This window comes from Mugil cephalus, chromosome 18, assembly GCF_022458985.1.
Source record: "Mugil cephalus isolate CIBA_MC_2020 chromosome 18, CIBA_Mcephalus_1.1, whole genome shotgun sequence".
Lineage (NCBI taxonomy): Eukaryota > Metazoa > Chordata > Actinopteri > Mugiliformes > Mugilidae > Mugil > Mugil cephalus.
The window spans coordinates 11,244,321-11,261,100 of record NC_061787.1 but is presented as its reverse complement, the minus strand read 5'-3'; the positions used below and the strand labels follow the sequence as shown (position 1 = coordinate 11,261,100).

The window sequence follows — 16,780 nt, the reverse complement described above, 5'->3', positions numbered from 1 at the left end:
ACACAATAAGCTTCATACTGTACATACAGTATGTTTCATAAAGCCCTTAAGGAAAACTCACACTCTATGTATTCTTGCAATTATCCAATCACACCATTGTGCATCATAATAAAGACAGTTCAGTATCAGAGCATTTCTGAAAGTACTACTCAAGAGATTTTAACCTGAAAGATCTCTAAGGTTTACATAGAATGGTGCAAAAGACAAAAGAGGAGAACAGCTAGACTGGTTGAAGTTGTCAGAAAGGTTGTAGATAGATACCCACAAAAGCCACATCTATGAAAATCAGTGTTTGTTTCATAGAACTGTAGTTACATTTGTAACAATTTTTTTGGCCATACTTATAGTTGCTTTATGCTACTCTGTCTTTGGCGTCCCTCTGTACTTTAAACCAGTAATCTTGTTTGCTAAGGGCTTCAATATAACAGACATTCATTTACATGTAAAAACCCTACAGCGTCCCTTGAATACTTATCAGTGACAGTTTGATATCCGAGTGTTGTTGCTCACCATATGCATCACTTTGCATCTGCAGTTTACCGTCTTTTAATGGCTACCTTTAGCAGCTTGACCTGGTTTCATCGTCATGACAATAAGTGCAGCCTTTCACAAGTAGAGCAGAAGATTTGCAGCATGTATTATTATGTGAGGCCACATGGATGGAAACCTGAAAGGAATTAGGTCGACATTTTGTGGAATCCTTGTTTCCAAGAACTAGGGTAGTTTGAAGAGCGCAGGGAACCCCAACTCATGATGAAGCTTTTATTGAAAGGTCTTAGTGCGTGTATCCGTGTGGATTTTATCCACACTGCTTTTCATTATTAACACAGCGAGACAAGTTAATGAACTAGCCGGTTTGGCTGTTATCGCTCGTGCCATTGGTTGTTTAAGGGCTGTGCTTTCTTTGGTGGAATAGGAACAAAAGAGTTCAGTTTTAGATGCACAATAGACTCCTACTAAATACACTGTTTTGTCTTTAAACACTGGTCTGGGATCCACCGCTGAAAAACCTTTCTGCCCTGCCATTAACTCCCATCACTACACCTGGCACCTTGAGCCACGTTCGCCCTCCTGTTGAACCTCGCTGCTCCTCTTTGCTCTTTGTGGCTTAGCCTGCTAACGATCTCACTAGAAGAAGAAGACGGGAAGACTTCAGGTCTTTCATTCCGTCCAGAATAAAAATATAAACCAGCACGCTGTATAAGGAAAAGACTCTTACTTCTACTTATACATTCGTTTTTATACCCAAGTAAAGTATATCAACCTCAATGCATGCAATTCCGCCCATTTTTGGGTGATTGAGTTCGTCCAAGTCTGTCAAAGAATGGCAAGGCTGGGTCACGCACAAAAGAAGCCTTAGATGAGACAGAGGCAGCGGCAGAGAGAGAGAAAGTTTCCCTGTGTTCTTGCATAGAAATGGATGGAGCTAAATTGGTTGCTGCTTCGCCCATCTGCCATAACAGCTGGTGACGCTCAGATATAAAGGAGAGTAAGAAAAAGATAGGTGCGAAATAAAGCCCAAGGGCTATTTTTTTTCAAAGGAAACTGAAACAAACAAAAAAACTGTCCTGTGCTTGTGTAGGCGACTTAAATGAATTTGTTCGTCGCACCAAAAAGCATCCTCCATATATCACTGTGGAGACTTATCACACATTTGTGATTATTGTGGTTTTTGTCCTCCATTGATGGAACCTTATAAGCCTAAATCTGGCAGGTCAATCTCTTGGAACTCTTTCCATTGTTTAAGACAATCAGGATGATATTCTTGGATGTGGCTCTTATCTGCGGCTTTTCCGCTGTCCTGATCTCCTGCATCAGAGCTAACGCTGAAAAAGTGGCTTGGCATTAGATAAAGAGGAAAAGACAGACAGCTAAATAATCAGCCCGCAAAGACCTGGCGGTGGAATGTAATTACTGAATGAATGGACAAAGCGTCGGTCTTTCTGCACCGTTCTGGTGAGATCTCTGAGGAAGCGCTGTGGGGAGGCCGGAAAATGAGAGTGAGAGTGATATTTTGGGGAGAGATGAAGAATTGAGAAATACAGGAGACCTCTGAGAGCACGTCCTGTTAATGTCATCTTAGTTGGAAATATAAAATATACAAAAAATAACTCTTTATTCTCATTAGAGAATCATCATCAGGGTCTTCAATTAAAAAAAACACAAAACAAAAAAATAAACAAACAGACAAACGGCTAGTTTTGTTTTGCCTGTCAGCCTTTCAATTTCACGGTCATGGCTGAAGATGCTTCTCAAAATTTTCGTTTTCTTAGAAACAATAGATCTTCAATTTCACACATAAGTAAACAAGAGCTTGCTTCTCTAGCCAACAGCTGTTAATTTTGTTGGCTCAAAGACTCTTCTTGCAGATTTATTGGCATCTAGTTAGAAGAAGGTGGTTCAGTTTTTACATAGAGGCCGCATGTCTGAAGGTACGTACACACGAGAAGAAACCAACAGCGGTGTGACGACGGAATATTAATGAAACTCATTGTGATGAACTTGGTGAAGAAAGAAGTGGGTCACATATCAACTGTATCAGAGTTCAATTCTGTAAGCACGGCAGCTTCTTGGCGCTTCATTAGACGGGCATGCCAACTATTGCAATTATGTCCATGCAAATAAAGACAGTTGTCAGTTTTTGGTACATTTTGAGGAAAGCAAACACTTTCTCATTAGAGAAAACATGCACACAACGTCACCATATATAGCTTGTCAGGCTTTGTGAGGGCTCCCGCTTCGTGCGCATGCAATCTGGTGGCAGCCATTTTGGGTAGCAATCCTCTGACACGCTAAAAGTCAACATGTAAAATAAATTGCTTTCTTGCAGCTTTAATGTTGCTTAAGCATTAAATAATGTGATGGTAATACTGAACTGTGACTGAACTATTCAGCTGATGGATGGATGGTTGTGAACTTTACTGAATGCTTTTATTTTCTATCAGAAAAGTGAAAGCATGTTAAGCTTTCATCCACCACTATTCAGCTCTGGAGCACAGAATGGCGTTCCCGAGATACTCCCGAGCTTCACACAGGTTGTTGGCTCTGCAAATACACATTCTGATCCAGAAACCTTGAAAAATAACAACTGAAGTTCAGGTTTTAAGGTAAAATCTTTAGTTGGTTTCTGTCATTCTGGATCTGATTATTTGAAAGGGATTACTATTGCTTCACACATTTGCTTCCTATATAGCTTTCATTCTCTTAGTCAAGAATTAATTGGAAAGTGAAATTGCTTTTCAAATTGTTTCAACTTGCACTGACTGACCTAATTAGTCCAATGATTGCACTCGCTGGGAAGAGATCTCTGCCTAAATGATGTGACTAATTTGAAGGAATATTTCAAACCCATGTCTGCTATTAATGTCATTTACATATGTAATGTGTCTAGTTGATTACTTAATTATGTTTGTATTCCCTGATGACATCACTGACAGGTGTCTTTAAGAGTACTGTAAAACAACTAGTGAACCGAGCAGATGTCACACTTCATTCGGCTTGTGCGAGCGTTGCACTGCATGCACACACTTTAGCTCTACCTGCATTACAGAGCTGTCGAACTCCCGTGGCTTGCTGCAACTTTAAATCTACCCCTGACAAATTTATTCACTGTCATCCACTGACTCGTCAACCTCTGACAGAAATGGATTTTTCTACTGTCAACTCCCCATGGCCCCATATAAACTGCAAGTCTTCCTTATATTGGAGATGTCTGGTCACAGCAATTTCAGACAGTCATTGTGGCAAAGATTAGTGCGCAACTTCCCAAATAAAGTGCTTATGTAGGATGTTTTGTTATCAACTAATATTGTACATTCTTAATAAGACATTGTACTCACATGTTTTAGTCATTTGTACTGAAGTCACGCATCTGACTGTTACGTACGAGGCTAACAGCCTGTTAGCTTAACTTAGCATAAAATCACTACATCTGCCAAGTTATAGTCCTGGTCATAACCCTCCATGATAGTTGCCCAATGTAGGTTTTTGCACCAGTCAAGCAGAGGTTTGTGCTTTAGAAGTGCTGGTTTTGAGATTTAGTTTCCTGTGAAAAGAGCCTCATTAGCTGATTACAGTCTTACTACCCTACAATGATATGCTAAGCTAAGCTAATTGCCTGCCAGCTACAATCTTTTAATTGCTGTATGTTATTGAGCTTATCATGTAATTCTTGACAAGATAAAGTCCCCTCCCACTTCTAAATACACGGCCATGCCAAATAGTCAGTTAGCTTAGCATAAAGTTGCTGTACATGCCACATTATAGTCATGCTATAAACACCAAAATAAAAATAATAATAATAATACTCTTTACTAACCAAACAATGTATTTTGTTGCGTTAGGCTTTATTGGTCTGAGGATTTGTTTTCATGTGAAAAGAGACAAATTAGCTAATGCTGATAATGCTAAGCTAACTCACTGCCAGCTACTATAGTTGAAAGAGAATGACAACTTGATATTGATCTAAGAGGCTGACTTGAAAATTACTGAAAACTGATTTAATCAGTGACACTCATGTCAATCCATTAAATATAAGGCTAGGTACAACGACTGGTTAGCTTAGCTTAGCATAAGGTCACCACAAGTGCCAAGAAAACAGCGTGCTCATAATCGTCATTAAAAACCAACTCAAACCATCTCATAAAAACATTCCCAGAGAACGTGGCCATGGTGATGGACAGGACTAGATAACAAATCAGTTAAAGCGGACTACTGCTTCAGGGTCTTTCACCTTCACCCCTTATTTCCATAGCAAGCCTCTGTATTTCGTTTTCTCTCTGTTGCAGCTCACAAAGACAAACTGATGCCTTTATACTGGGCTCTGCTATTTTCTATTTTTTTTTTCCTATAATGATCTGTTTCATTTTGTTATTTTGCCTTCACAGGTTTACACCTTTTTTGCGAGATAAGTTGATAAGAAAAGAAAAACAAGGAGGAAAGAGGAAAACATTATCTTTTTTTTCCTCTCTCTGTGACCACCTAACAGCGTTTTAATAACAGTAACCTAAATTAAAGAAGACAGGGCCCAGGATGGGGTCCCTACCCTCACTTGAGGGTTTGTCTGGCCCTGCTGATGAATAAATGAAGAAGAAGTTTTGCTGTTTACAGAAGTGATTCTAAAGACGCTTAGCGGTGTAGAAGCTCAAGATAAAGGCATTTATACCACACAATATGACATATTAATTGTTGTTCGATCTTTGCTTTGCGTATTGTGAATTGTAGGGTTATTTGACCACTAGGTTATGACCTGCAGTAGCGATGGCGATGGGTCAAAAGCAGACGTAGCTTCTGCTTGACGGAGTCATCTAAAAGGCTGGTGACCACTTTTTGAGACATAAAATTAAACCGCCTTAATGGAGTTTTAAATGCGTCGCCATCTTTACTATAAACATACAGAGGGATGTGATGAGTCTAGGCTTGTGACATTTATAAGTGGACAGTGACAGGAGTAAAGGCCGTAATAGCTGCCGGTATTGTGGCAAACATGCAGCAATGTGCTCCTTGATTTCCTCTGATGTCAAAAAACCTGGAGGAAAAAATCAATATGAAGAATGAGGCCTTATTTACACATGCCACCTGACAGACTGCAGCTCACTGCAAGATGTCAACAAGCCATTAATGTTGCAGCAGAAGATTGTTTTTTTTTTGTTTAGTGGCTAAGTGGGGGAATTAAATAGTGGGAGTTCTATTTTTATCCACAAAGCCACTGGTGAGCACGGCTTCATTTTGAACACAGATGTTTTTGCCTTTTTTTCCCACAGATTTTAATGTAGAAGGCATCTGAGCCTGAACATAATCAGTTGGTAGTGCAATTCTTAACCTCAATCAGTTGCACTTCTGTTTGAGATGCATAATAAAAGGGACATGCATGCAGAAACAAAACAGGGACTTTATTTTTCCCAGTTTGTAACATTACTGCAGGACTTCATTTAAATAACTACGTGAATGTCTCAGCGATTACCCCTCAGCCTCAATCAAACTTTGAATGTGCAGAGGAATACGTTTTTGCCATCTCCAGCAGTCCCCCTGCTGCCCCTGAGTGAACCGTTTGTTGAGGGAAACATAAAAGGGTTGCTCGGTGGACATGTTTTTTCCCTCAGGGGTACACAAACCCAATAGCTAGCTAGCTAGCTCGCTAGCTAGTCGTCTCTCCTTGAGTGCACCTGTGCTTTCCTAGTGGCAGACACTGAAAATTGAGGTCGTGATCCCTGTGAGTATGTGAGTCAAGATGCCTCCACGTTGAAATATCTCTCTCTTTTTCCTCTCTTTTACTGACTACACGCATTATATAAAGGATGTCTTCATCCTGCGCATGTACCGCTTGTTTGTGCAGATTTAATACTGCACCAGTATTAAATCTTTTCTGTTTGTCTGTTCCACTCATGAGGTGAAACTGCAAATTTCAGGTGCATCTTGTTTAGTGTAAATTAGATTATATCATTATAAAACAAAAAAAGTATCACTGTCTGTGGCATTCATTGCCAAATGAGCATGTTTAATCATTTTAATCTGTAACAGTGAATCCAAATCCACTTTAATTTTCTCTGTTAAACTAGCCATGACTTAATTTAAGCGCATCCGATTCATCTGAGTGAATCATTTAAAAAACAACGTGCTGCAAAAACACCATCACACCCCGTCGTTGTGCAGCTTAACGGTTTAGGTTTCGGTGTCTGACACAGCCCCACCGACAGAAAAAGACAAACTAAAACTCAACAGCTACAAGATTCTGCTTTTTTTTTAACACCTTTCGACCTCCTTTTGTGTAAAGCCATCACGTGCTGTCCTAGTTGGGGAAACAATCCTTTGTGATGTGACTCTATTTCTGAATATAAACTTCAAAGATTTTAAACCTCTGCCTCCCGTTAGAACTCGCCAGTGTGCTCCCGGGCATGTAAAAGGCCCCGAGCCCCCGCGGCACAGGATGAAGACGCCCAGAGTGAAAGAAATGAAAAATGTTTTGTGTTCCTTTCGGGTGGTTTTGAGCATCTTGTTGTTGTAATTTTGTCTCTTTGTGGTTTTGCTTTTCCTTGCAGCAGTTTTTTTTGTGTGTTCAGTTTGGGTCTTTTGTGGTGGTTTTGTATCTATTTGTGGTCATTCCCTGCCCTGTTGTTGTGTGTTTTGTATCGTGTCTCTTGTGTTTCCCTTTGCAATCATCAGTTTTAGTACTATTTGTGGTCATCCCATGTAGTTTTGTATTTTTTTGACATCATTGTGGGTCTTTTGTAGTTGTGTTGCATCTGTTTTTGACATTATTTTGATTCTTTTGTGGTGATATTTCTATCTCTCTGTCATCATTTCCTGCCTCTTTTGGTCATTTTGTACGTTTTTGACATTACTGCGTCTCTTTTGTGTTCGTTTTTTTTGTGTAAGTTTTTGACAATTTGATTATTTTGAGGTTGTTTTATCTTTGTTGTGATTTATTGTTTCTTTTGGTTGTTTTGTATGTTCCTGACATAGTTTTTTTGTCATTCTATGTTGTCACTCATGATCTACGTAGTTGTTTTGTGCCTCTGTGTATTAGCTCAGTGTCTCTTTGTAGTTGTTTTATGTCTCTCAGTGTTTTCTTTCGATGTATCATTAGTATATTTTAGTTGTTTTCTGTCTCTTTGCCACGGTTTGGTGCGTTTTGTAGCCTTTTTGTTATATGTGATTGTTTTCTGTCTCTTTGTGATTATTTAAATAGCTCTTGTGGTCATTTCACAGACTTTCTAACTTCAAACAGTAACAACGGCTTGTTCTCTGAAAACCTGCTTAACAGTTCCTCTGTGCTTATGAAAAGTGTCTTTATGCAAATGTTGCCAAAACAACGTCGACGCGACGCCAAGCTTGCAAACGTGGCTATCGCTGCACGGCAGGTACAGCGCAGTGCACTGTATCATGGCTGCTGAGGCTGTGGCGTTCGTCGTGTCAACACATCCACAACTGGCTACGAGCAGGTGAGAGACAGCTGAGGCAAGCAGGACGACAGCGAGAACAGCTGATCCCTGCAGAACCAGCTTGGAGCTGACCCAGATGAGGACTCTCCACAGTAATCGAGGTCCCAGAGGTAATCTAGGCAGGACATTATCTGCTCCACTGCTTCTGTGCAGCATCTGGAGGGCTCTGCCACCTGCTTCGGAAGGCTTCACGTCACTCCTCTGCCTTTTTTTTTTTTTTTTTTTTTTTTTTTTGGTAATTTCATATTTGTTTATTTTGCTCTCACGGAGTCAGCAAACATCACACAGCCACTTAGGCTTCGCTCAGACTGCAGCCAAATCAGATCTTCGAGATGGATGGATGGTGTCTGCTGTTATTCGCAACAATCCGATTGGGTTCGTGAGTCCAGATTCATCACAGTTTCTGAGCTTATGATGCAGGTCATGATGTAGGGATCAGTGACTGTGTAGCTGTGCTGGGGACACTTCTTTCAAATGATAGGTCTCTTCCTGCTCTCCCTGTACAGCACCAACAGACACGTTAACACAGCATTTTCCCACAGACTGATGTACTCCATGCTGTCCTCCAGGACCGGATTCTGCTCAGTACTTCTGTCAATCTGAAATTGATGCTGTTGTTATTGTGTGTCGTGTTGCGAGCGATGCAAAAGACACTTTGAAATCTGATCTGAACGTCCAGACTGAGACACACCTGTAAAAATTCCTACTGGAGTTGCGTTTCAAACCAAACCACCAAATGTGTTGTATGATCAGCTCAAACTGATTTGGGTTAGGCCTGGTAGTCCGAATAAGGCCTGAGGCGCCTAACACACACTGATCAGGATGACAATTATATGTGTACTTGTTGCCTCACTGAAACCAGTCACTTTTACTAATAAACTGTGCATAATGCAGAGTCCGTTGGATTAAACGCGGTCAGAAATGCTCAAATTTAGTAAGACGATGTAGCCAACTGGACGTTTCATGCACATGCACAAAACATGCACAACCTGCTATCTTCATGCACTGGTCATCTAGAAACTGTCAGTAGTAAATCTTCATATTAAATGTACCCAAGTACAGTTATGAAGCCTTTTATGTTGCCTTAAGAAGCAATAAATGTGTTGCTCGTTGTGTTGCTGTAAATCTCTCATTTAATTTAGATTTTAATCACAGCAAACTGACCTGAAAGACCTCACTCTTCGATCGATTCACTATTTCACAGTGGATTTTGACTGATGAGTGTCTTTTTGTTCCTCTGTGTGCTTGTTTATGTTCTGCCGAGGTTAAAAAAGTAAATTTCACCCTTGTGCGAGTGAACATTTGAACATTACGAATATTTGACTGGCTTTGCCTTTTCACATGGCTTTCCGTTACTCATCTTAACACACAAAAGGCTAATAGTGCTCCAAGGGGGAAGCTGGTTATTGGGAGTGCTGAAGGGGATATTACGAGCTCGGCAAAATTCAAATAAATGCACACGCATTCAGAAAAGAAGGAAAGAAAACATCTGATGGCTGATTCCGCTTCTGAAATCCAAAAGTTGTTAGCTTTGCCTCCGTTTCCTGCTCTGTCCGTCGGTTTGCGTATATGTGTGAATGTTACTTTCCTGTTGTGCTCAGCCGAGATGTCTCAGGCACAATTCCATAACACTAACAGCGGAGATTTTACCATTATTTTTATAAAAAGGGCAGACGTGACTGGCGAAAGCTGTTGCGCCGCTTTTAGCGCGGCCGCCTTCCTGCCTCAGGGTTAAACTTTGATGATGACGTTTGGCAGACTGATGTGGGGGGAAAAATACGGCAAAAAGTTAAGTATGATGAAACAAGCGTGGCGTGTGTACGGATGAGAGTTCTACTGATCACCCCATGATATGAATTTGGATTTGTCCGTGCTAGAAACACCGTAAATATATGCATCAGGAGCAGCGATGCTCAGTTTACATGTGGTGTGATACAGCTGGCCTGGAGGCTTTGAAGTTGGCTGCGGCAATAACTGCACGCTGAGCGACTGACATGTAGTTAAAGCACATAAAACCTTCTTTCTTCTTGATCATGTTGTAAAGTTTGGAACATTTTGCTTTGCGTGGTTCACTTGCTCCTAATCAGACCTCGTCTCTTTCTAAAAATGAAAGGAATTAAAAAAAAAACGTAATTCCCCTGGGAATTAGTTTGCACCCAATAAGCACACACAGAAGTAATTATTGCCTAACTGGCCGTTTTTAAACTTGTTGGAATTACTCCTATCACGCAAACCCGCACCAGCTCTACGTCTGCGTCTTGTTTTATATATTGAGTCAGAGACGGCAGATGCACGCGCTCTCAGGACCAAATGTTAATGAAATATAACCTCAATCTTGCGCCTGAGATTCTAAAATTACACCCAGGTTTCGGCAAGTCTCGTTTCAGCGCAAGTGCAACTCGAATGGTTCCTGTAATAGACAGTGGAAAGTCATTCAGCCTGACCCTATTCTTCAGATATGGGTTTAATTGCCCAGGATATGAAGAGTGAGATCCCTTCACTTATCGAATTAACAGCTCAGAAAAGGACATTTAAGTACTTAACGGTGGTTTCAGAGGAGTGGGTCATGATGGAGGTAAGCTGTTTATCTGCTAACGGGTTTATCTTGTCGAAGGGGAGAAATAAAAGCATTTGAGTGTGGTATGTAGATTTCGGGAATGTTGTCCAGCTGCCAAAATAAAAATGGAAAGAGCTCAAGTCAATAAAAAAAAAAAAGGTATACTCCTCCTTTGTTATTTTGTGGTTAGAGTTAGAAGAGAAGAAGCTTCTTCACTTCTAAATGAATTGTGGGGTCTTGGCGTTTATTTTTGGAACATCTGTGGGAGGTGCACTCTTGAAACTCACACGGGGTCTGTTAACATCTCAACACCCACCTGCAATGAAAGGACGTCATTCAGACTGTACTCAGAGTGGTATCTGCTTTTCATGATTAGTGGTTCCCTAATGAAACTCACACTCTGGCTAACGGCAGCGAAACGTTTTCAGAAGAGATATTAGGATTGTGTCATAAGTTACGGGATGGCACCGCTCACTAATGTTCCAAAAATTAAAAAAACAAACATACACAAACATTTAGATTGGTCATTTAGAACTAAAGAAACTGACTGGATGAGCAGTGAGACGCCATTAAAACTCAAACACAAAAAGCTAAGAGAAACTCAACTGAACCGTACATATACCGTGACGACTGAGAATATTCACATTCACACGCAGCCTGGAGGAATTCAGATGCTATTTGGGTTTGAAAACAGCTTTTCAGCTGTTAAATTAAAGAGCAGCCACGTTTATATAGTGTAGAAAATAGCAAAAGAACAATTATTAGTATCTTAACACAGTTTTTGGTGTAATAATGCAGCTATTTTGAGTTGAAAAATGTTTTTATCTTCATGTTACTGTTGTTGCAAAAGGACTGGTTGCTTCCTTTACATTTGTATCAGTATAGAAAATAATCAAATACAATCAATAGATAACCCCAAGTGAGTCGGTTCCAGTTAAAAGCACGTTCACTTTCTGATCCAATTCAGAATCCTAAACTTCAGAGTGGCTTTGCAGCTTACTTACAGCACGTCACAGGGCATTTACACTCGAACCTTAAACTAGCCGAGCCCATAAAGCTCCACTGCTGCGCCTTTGACATCCTAGAACATGTTTAAGGCTCCCTTTCCAACGTCCTGCCTGAGATAAAAGTCTGAGAAATGTGTATGTACTAAAACTGACACCGAAGCAAGATTAGAGAACATCTTGTTTAAAATTCAGCCCATAACCCGGGCATGTGTGTTTAAGACTCGGGTGTGAGCGGAGGTGATACAAATTGCAGTAAAAGCACTAACCGAGCATAAACACGCTCGCACTCACGCCGGCAAGCGTGCACGAGGAGGCACAAGGCCCATAGTTAAGCACGCGTTTAGCACAGCTTCCTCTCGTGTGATGTTTTATTCATGCTAGCGGAGGTATATCCACACACGAGCCATCATACTTGTCTGCGAGTCTCCCGCGCAGCTCTGGCTTGGCCCAGATAACGGAGAACCTGCCCGGAGGGGAGACACAGCGCTGCAGGACGCAATAAAAGCTATCATAATGCTTAGCGGGAGAGATGTCCAGGAGCTCGTATGCCGTGGCGCCGCGGCAGAGACACCTCTCAACCCGAAGGCGCGAGGACGTGCTGGGGTGGGATGACGTGACGCTTGGAAGCCGACGGACGTATAAGCAAACGCATGGATGATGGAATGTGTCGCAAAGGCTTTGTTTGGGTTAAATTTAGCAAATGTTTAGGGGTAAATGCGGGTGTTGGAGTGTTGAAGAAGTTGTTAAAAATATAAACTAGACACTTTGACATGATCTGGTCTCAGGCTAAAACTGGAAGGATCCTGGAAATTAAAGTCAATTAGTTTTTTATTTTTTATTTATACAAGAGAAATCCATTCGAATCGCGGCTGAGATCCAACCTCTGATGATGTGCAAGGCTATCTGTGTCAGAATCAAATTGAAGGATTGAATTGTAACACCCCTTCCTCAATAACTGACAGGCTCTGGCTGTGTGGCCGCCTCCTCGGAGACAAGGGCTGTCACTGAACAGGTTTAAGCCGGAGCACGGGTGTGAATTTGCAAGGAAACGCAGACTCCCCTCCTGGACTCTGACATTCTGTTTCTAAATTGTCTCACAAATTGAAAACCATTAAAACCTCCTCGTGGCTCTTTATCTGCATCTGCTTTATGGCCCGCGCCGGTTTAACAGGGGGCAGCGCAATCAATATGTGATAACAGCTTTTCAATACATGATAAAACGCTTCATCTTAATTGCTCTAATCAGGTTGGTTTATTAAAAATGCGAGTTTACCTACTGCAGCACTTAGGAATGTCTCATTTCTCTGCATAAAATTGTTTTGATTTTGATCTAATGTGCCAGAATGTTTAACGACACTGAGACTTAACGGTCTATACTCAAGCTTAATGATCCACTCTTATATGTTTTATGGGCCCACAGTATTACACTGACAAAATCTGTTAAACTGGTGGATCAAACTGAAGGAAACCGATGAGCTCCATTAACACCTCTCTTGCAAGAGGAAGCTAATATCAAGGAAATGACTTAAAACAGTCCAGGAATAGTTCAGGACTAGCCGAGTAGTTTTTGAATATCTCCTTGGAGACTGAACTTATTCAAGATTCATGGAGAGGCAACCACACTCACACACAAACACACACAGTAAATAATTCCCTGGTGGCAAGCCATGTCTCTCTTTTTTTTTTTCCCTAAGACTACGTGATATCTATTTACTCCTGTTTGCAGATCCTGCAGCACGCTAATAATCTGCAGTTAAACCTGCCTCTTGAAGGATTAATCTGCTCCAAGTCCTCTTTCAGACGTCCTCCCGGTGACCCTATTCGTTTCCTTGCAAAATCAGATTTGGCAAATCCAAGAGTATTTATGCATCTAGGCCTTCACAGCCCGATTTAGGTTCGTCTGGCAGTAAGGATGGCACTTAAGTGCAAGATACTTGTGTGCATGACACACTGCGATGGTAGCCTAATTATTTCCCCAACTTGGCTCAGTTCAAAAGACTGCTGCAGAGATGGAAACTGAATTCTGCACCCCTCCAAAAAGAAAATGGCATATGGACAGAGTTTGGATATCTGTGGAAGATCATTACGGTGCATCCTTCCCAGGGACCTGAATGCAGCTACTTACATTTATTCCTCAGCTCGGGCGACATGGAGATTGCTGAACTCAAAAGAAAGAAAACATATTGATCAAACGAGTGTTGATTCCCAATCCGTTGTTCTTGAATTGTTTATGAAACACTGGAAGCGGATCGATCATAGCAGGTAACCTTCAGGTAACATTGGTAAAGAATGCTTTTTTTTTTTCTAATGAGCACATTTTTTTGGCCAGCCTTACAAAATAACACGTCAGCCACAGGTGCGTATTTTCTGTCACCTCATTCTTTATTGTAAACACAGAATACTTATCCACTCATATTATATACCTGCAAGGGGGAAAACGTCTGTTCATCCTCGTTGACATAGAAAACAAAAAACGCATTGAACTCCCCCAAGAATCAAAACTCCCCTCGTCCACCCAGCATCATCTAGTCAAAAACAAAAAACAAAAATAACATCCAAAAATACTTGACACTGCCACCAGCAAAAGTATAATGAAATCGGAAAAAGAGAGAAACACAAAAAAAACAAAACAAACCTGTGAGCTCAGCTGCAAGAAAAGTAGCACGTTAAAACGCCATCGCGCTTTAAAAATGATTCCCTTCTTTTTCTCTCTCTCTCATAAAAGAAAAGAGGAACAAAGTAAAAGCAAGGGGTTCGATCGGTGGGAGTCACCGAGACATCAAAATCACAAAACTCGAAGGCAACAAACAACACTGCCAAATGCAAACCAAAGCATAGCAACAGCAAAAGTCGACAGAAACAAAAAAATAAAAATAAAAAGATTTCAAAACCCACCAATGAATGTTTGAAAAATCGCAATACTGACAAGAGCTGCTTGGTTTCGACCCTCGAAACAAAACTGCAAGCAAGTAAAGGCTCTCTCAAGACCGATAACGCACCCGTTCACCCTCTCGGCACTCTCCATCAGAATAACTGCATGCTAAAAACTTGAAGCCTGGATGTGAAAAACGCTCAAAACCACCATGTCAATGCTCAAATTCAAACACCAGCAAAAGGAGGAAAAATAAAAAAGGGGGCAATGAAAAAGACAAAAAAATGCTTACAAAAAAGCCATTGGAAATGTACTCACCGAGCGGGAGTAAAATGTTGCAATAAAAATGTGATATGGCTCAAAATACAGTATGGCGGTGCAAGCCGAAATGCTGTGCCTTTTCTCTAGATCTCTGCCTCCAGTTCTGTCATGTGACTCATTCAGCCCCGACTTCCAGCAATGAGAGACCAGTGTTGAACAGCTGATGCTGAATGCTCTCCTAACGGCTTGGCTCTCTCCAAAAGTAAAAAGAGGTAGTCCTTATCATCCCACAGTTATGACTGAACCGGTTGTGTGTTTTTCTTTGGCTTCTTTTTTTTTTCCCCTTTCTTTTTTTTTTTCTGTTTTAAAGATGCAGAGCTCGCTCGGTGTCAGTGGCACGGCAGGATCCAGGCATGCTTTCTTTTCATTCAGGGCGAGTGCGAGCTGCTTATATGCAGCCTGGCTCTCTTATGAGGGATGGAGGAGCGGGAGCGTGGGTCTGTGCGGCAATGGTTTGGTCAACGCGTGCAGCAAAAAAAAACACAACCCCCATCATGCTCGTAATCGCACGCGTGCGAAGCGAATTCAGGACAGACAACGTGCGAACGACGAGGCAGCGCTGTCCGTGGTTCTGAAACCGGTTTCGCTGCGAGAGAACGTGGTGCATTGATGACAAACGAAATCATTTTATTAAAGATAGCCATGTAGGCTGATTAATCTTAGATAAGTGTGTCCCAGTAACACAATACCTACTAACTAAATGCAGCAATATATGTGTATACGTATGTTTTATATACATACAGTACATGTGTATGGCACAGTGGTGTGAAAAAGTGTTCGCCCCCTTCCTGATTTCTTATTTTGTTTTGCACGTTTGTCCCACCTAAATGTTTCAGATCATCGCACACATTTAAATATGAGTCGAAGATAGCATAAGTAAACACAAAATGCAGTTTTTAAATGAAGGTTTGCATAATTAAGGAGGGGGAAATCTTATACATGCCCCTGTATGGAAAACGTGTCTCCAGTGAACCACAGTGAGAGTCATTATCCACAAATGACAAAAGACCCCACAACAACGTCCAGACCTCGCTTGCCTCAGTTAAGGTCAGTGTTCATCACTCCACCATAAGAAAGAGACTGGGCAAGACGAGTTCCAAGAGGAAAACCCCACTACTGAGCAACAAGAACATGGAGACTCAGTTTCGCTTTTGACAGAAAACATCGAGATGATCCCCAAGACTTTTGGGAAAATACTCGAGACAGAAGTTGAACTTTTTGGAAGGTGTGTGTCCCATTACATCCGGCGAATAGTAACACCACATTTTAGAAAAAGAACATCATACCAACAGTAAAATCTGCTGGTGGTAGTGTGATGGTCTGGGGCTATTTTGCTGCTTCAGGACCTGGAAGACTTGCTATGATAAATGGAGAATTCGGTTGTCCACCAAAAAATCCTGAAGGAGAATGTCCGGCTGTCTGTTCATGACCTCGAGCTGAAGCGAACTTGGGTTCTGCAGCAGGACAGTGATCTAAAACACACCAGCAAGTCCACCCCTGAATGGCTGAAGAAAAACAAAAAGACTTTGGAATCAAAGTCCTGACCTGAATCCTACTGAGATGCTCTGGCATGACCTTAAAAAGGTGGTTCGTGCTTGAAAAACCTCCAATGTTGCTGAATTTCTGTAAAGATGAGTGGGCCAGACTTCTTCCACAGTGATGTTGTCATTATAAATTATTGCAAATGCTCGATTGCAGTTGTTGGTGCTAATGGTGGCCCAACCAGTTATCATGTTTAGGGGGCATTCACTTATTGTTTTTACTTGTGTTATCTTGTGCTAAGATTAAAATAATAAGAACTCAGGAAGGGGGGCAACACATATCCACCCCACCGTACATGTCTGATGCATTAGAGCACACAAGAAAACTCCAGGTAAGCATGAAACATAGTAAAACAGTTTTTTTTTCATATCTTTATTCCATATATTAACACAATTAGTTTCCTTTAATATGTGCTTCATACAATGCACTCATGTGTAGTTTGAAACACAGCTGTGTTTTTCTTCTCATACTCTCCTGGCATCATACATAAGACTGATGAAAACTGACCATTCACCAATATATTAACACGCTCACACAATAA

General features: G+C 41.2%; 1 protein-coding gene across 3 annotated transcripts in view; it reads right to left on the bottom strand.

The window, feature by feature from the left end:
- Nucleotides 1–15,120, bottom strand: part of LOC124995679 (RNA-binding Raly-like protein) — a 97,787-nt gene extending 82,667 nt beyond the window's left edge. For 2 of the 3 annotated variants that reach the window (XM_047568252.1, XM_047568254.1), the window contains exon 1: nucleotides 13,928–15,120. The gene's annotated coding sequence lies outside the window, so the exon portion shown is untranslated. The remainder of the gene's footprint in view (nucleotides 1–13,927) is intronic. The other variant, XM_047568253.1, reaches the window with a different exon arrangement.
- Between the last annotated feature and the right edge of the window lie 1,660 nt (nucleotides 15,121–16,780).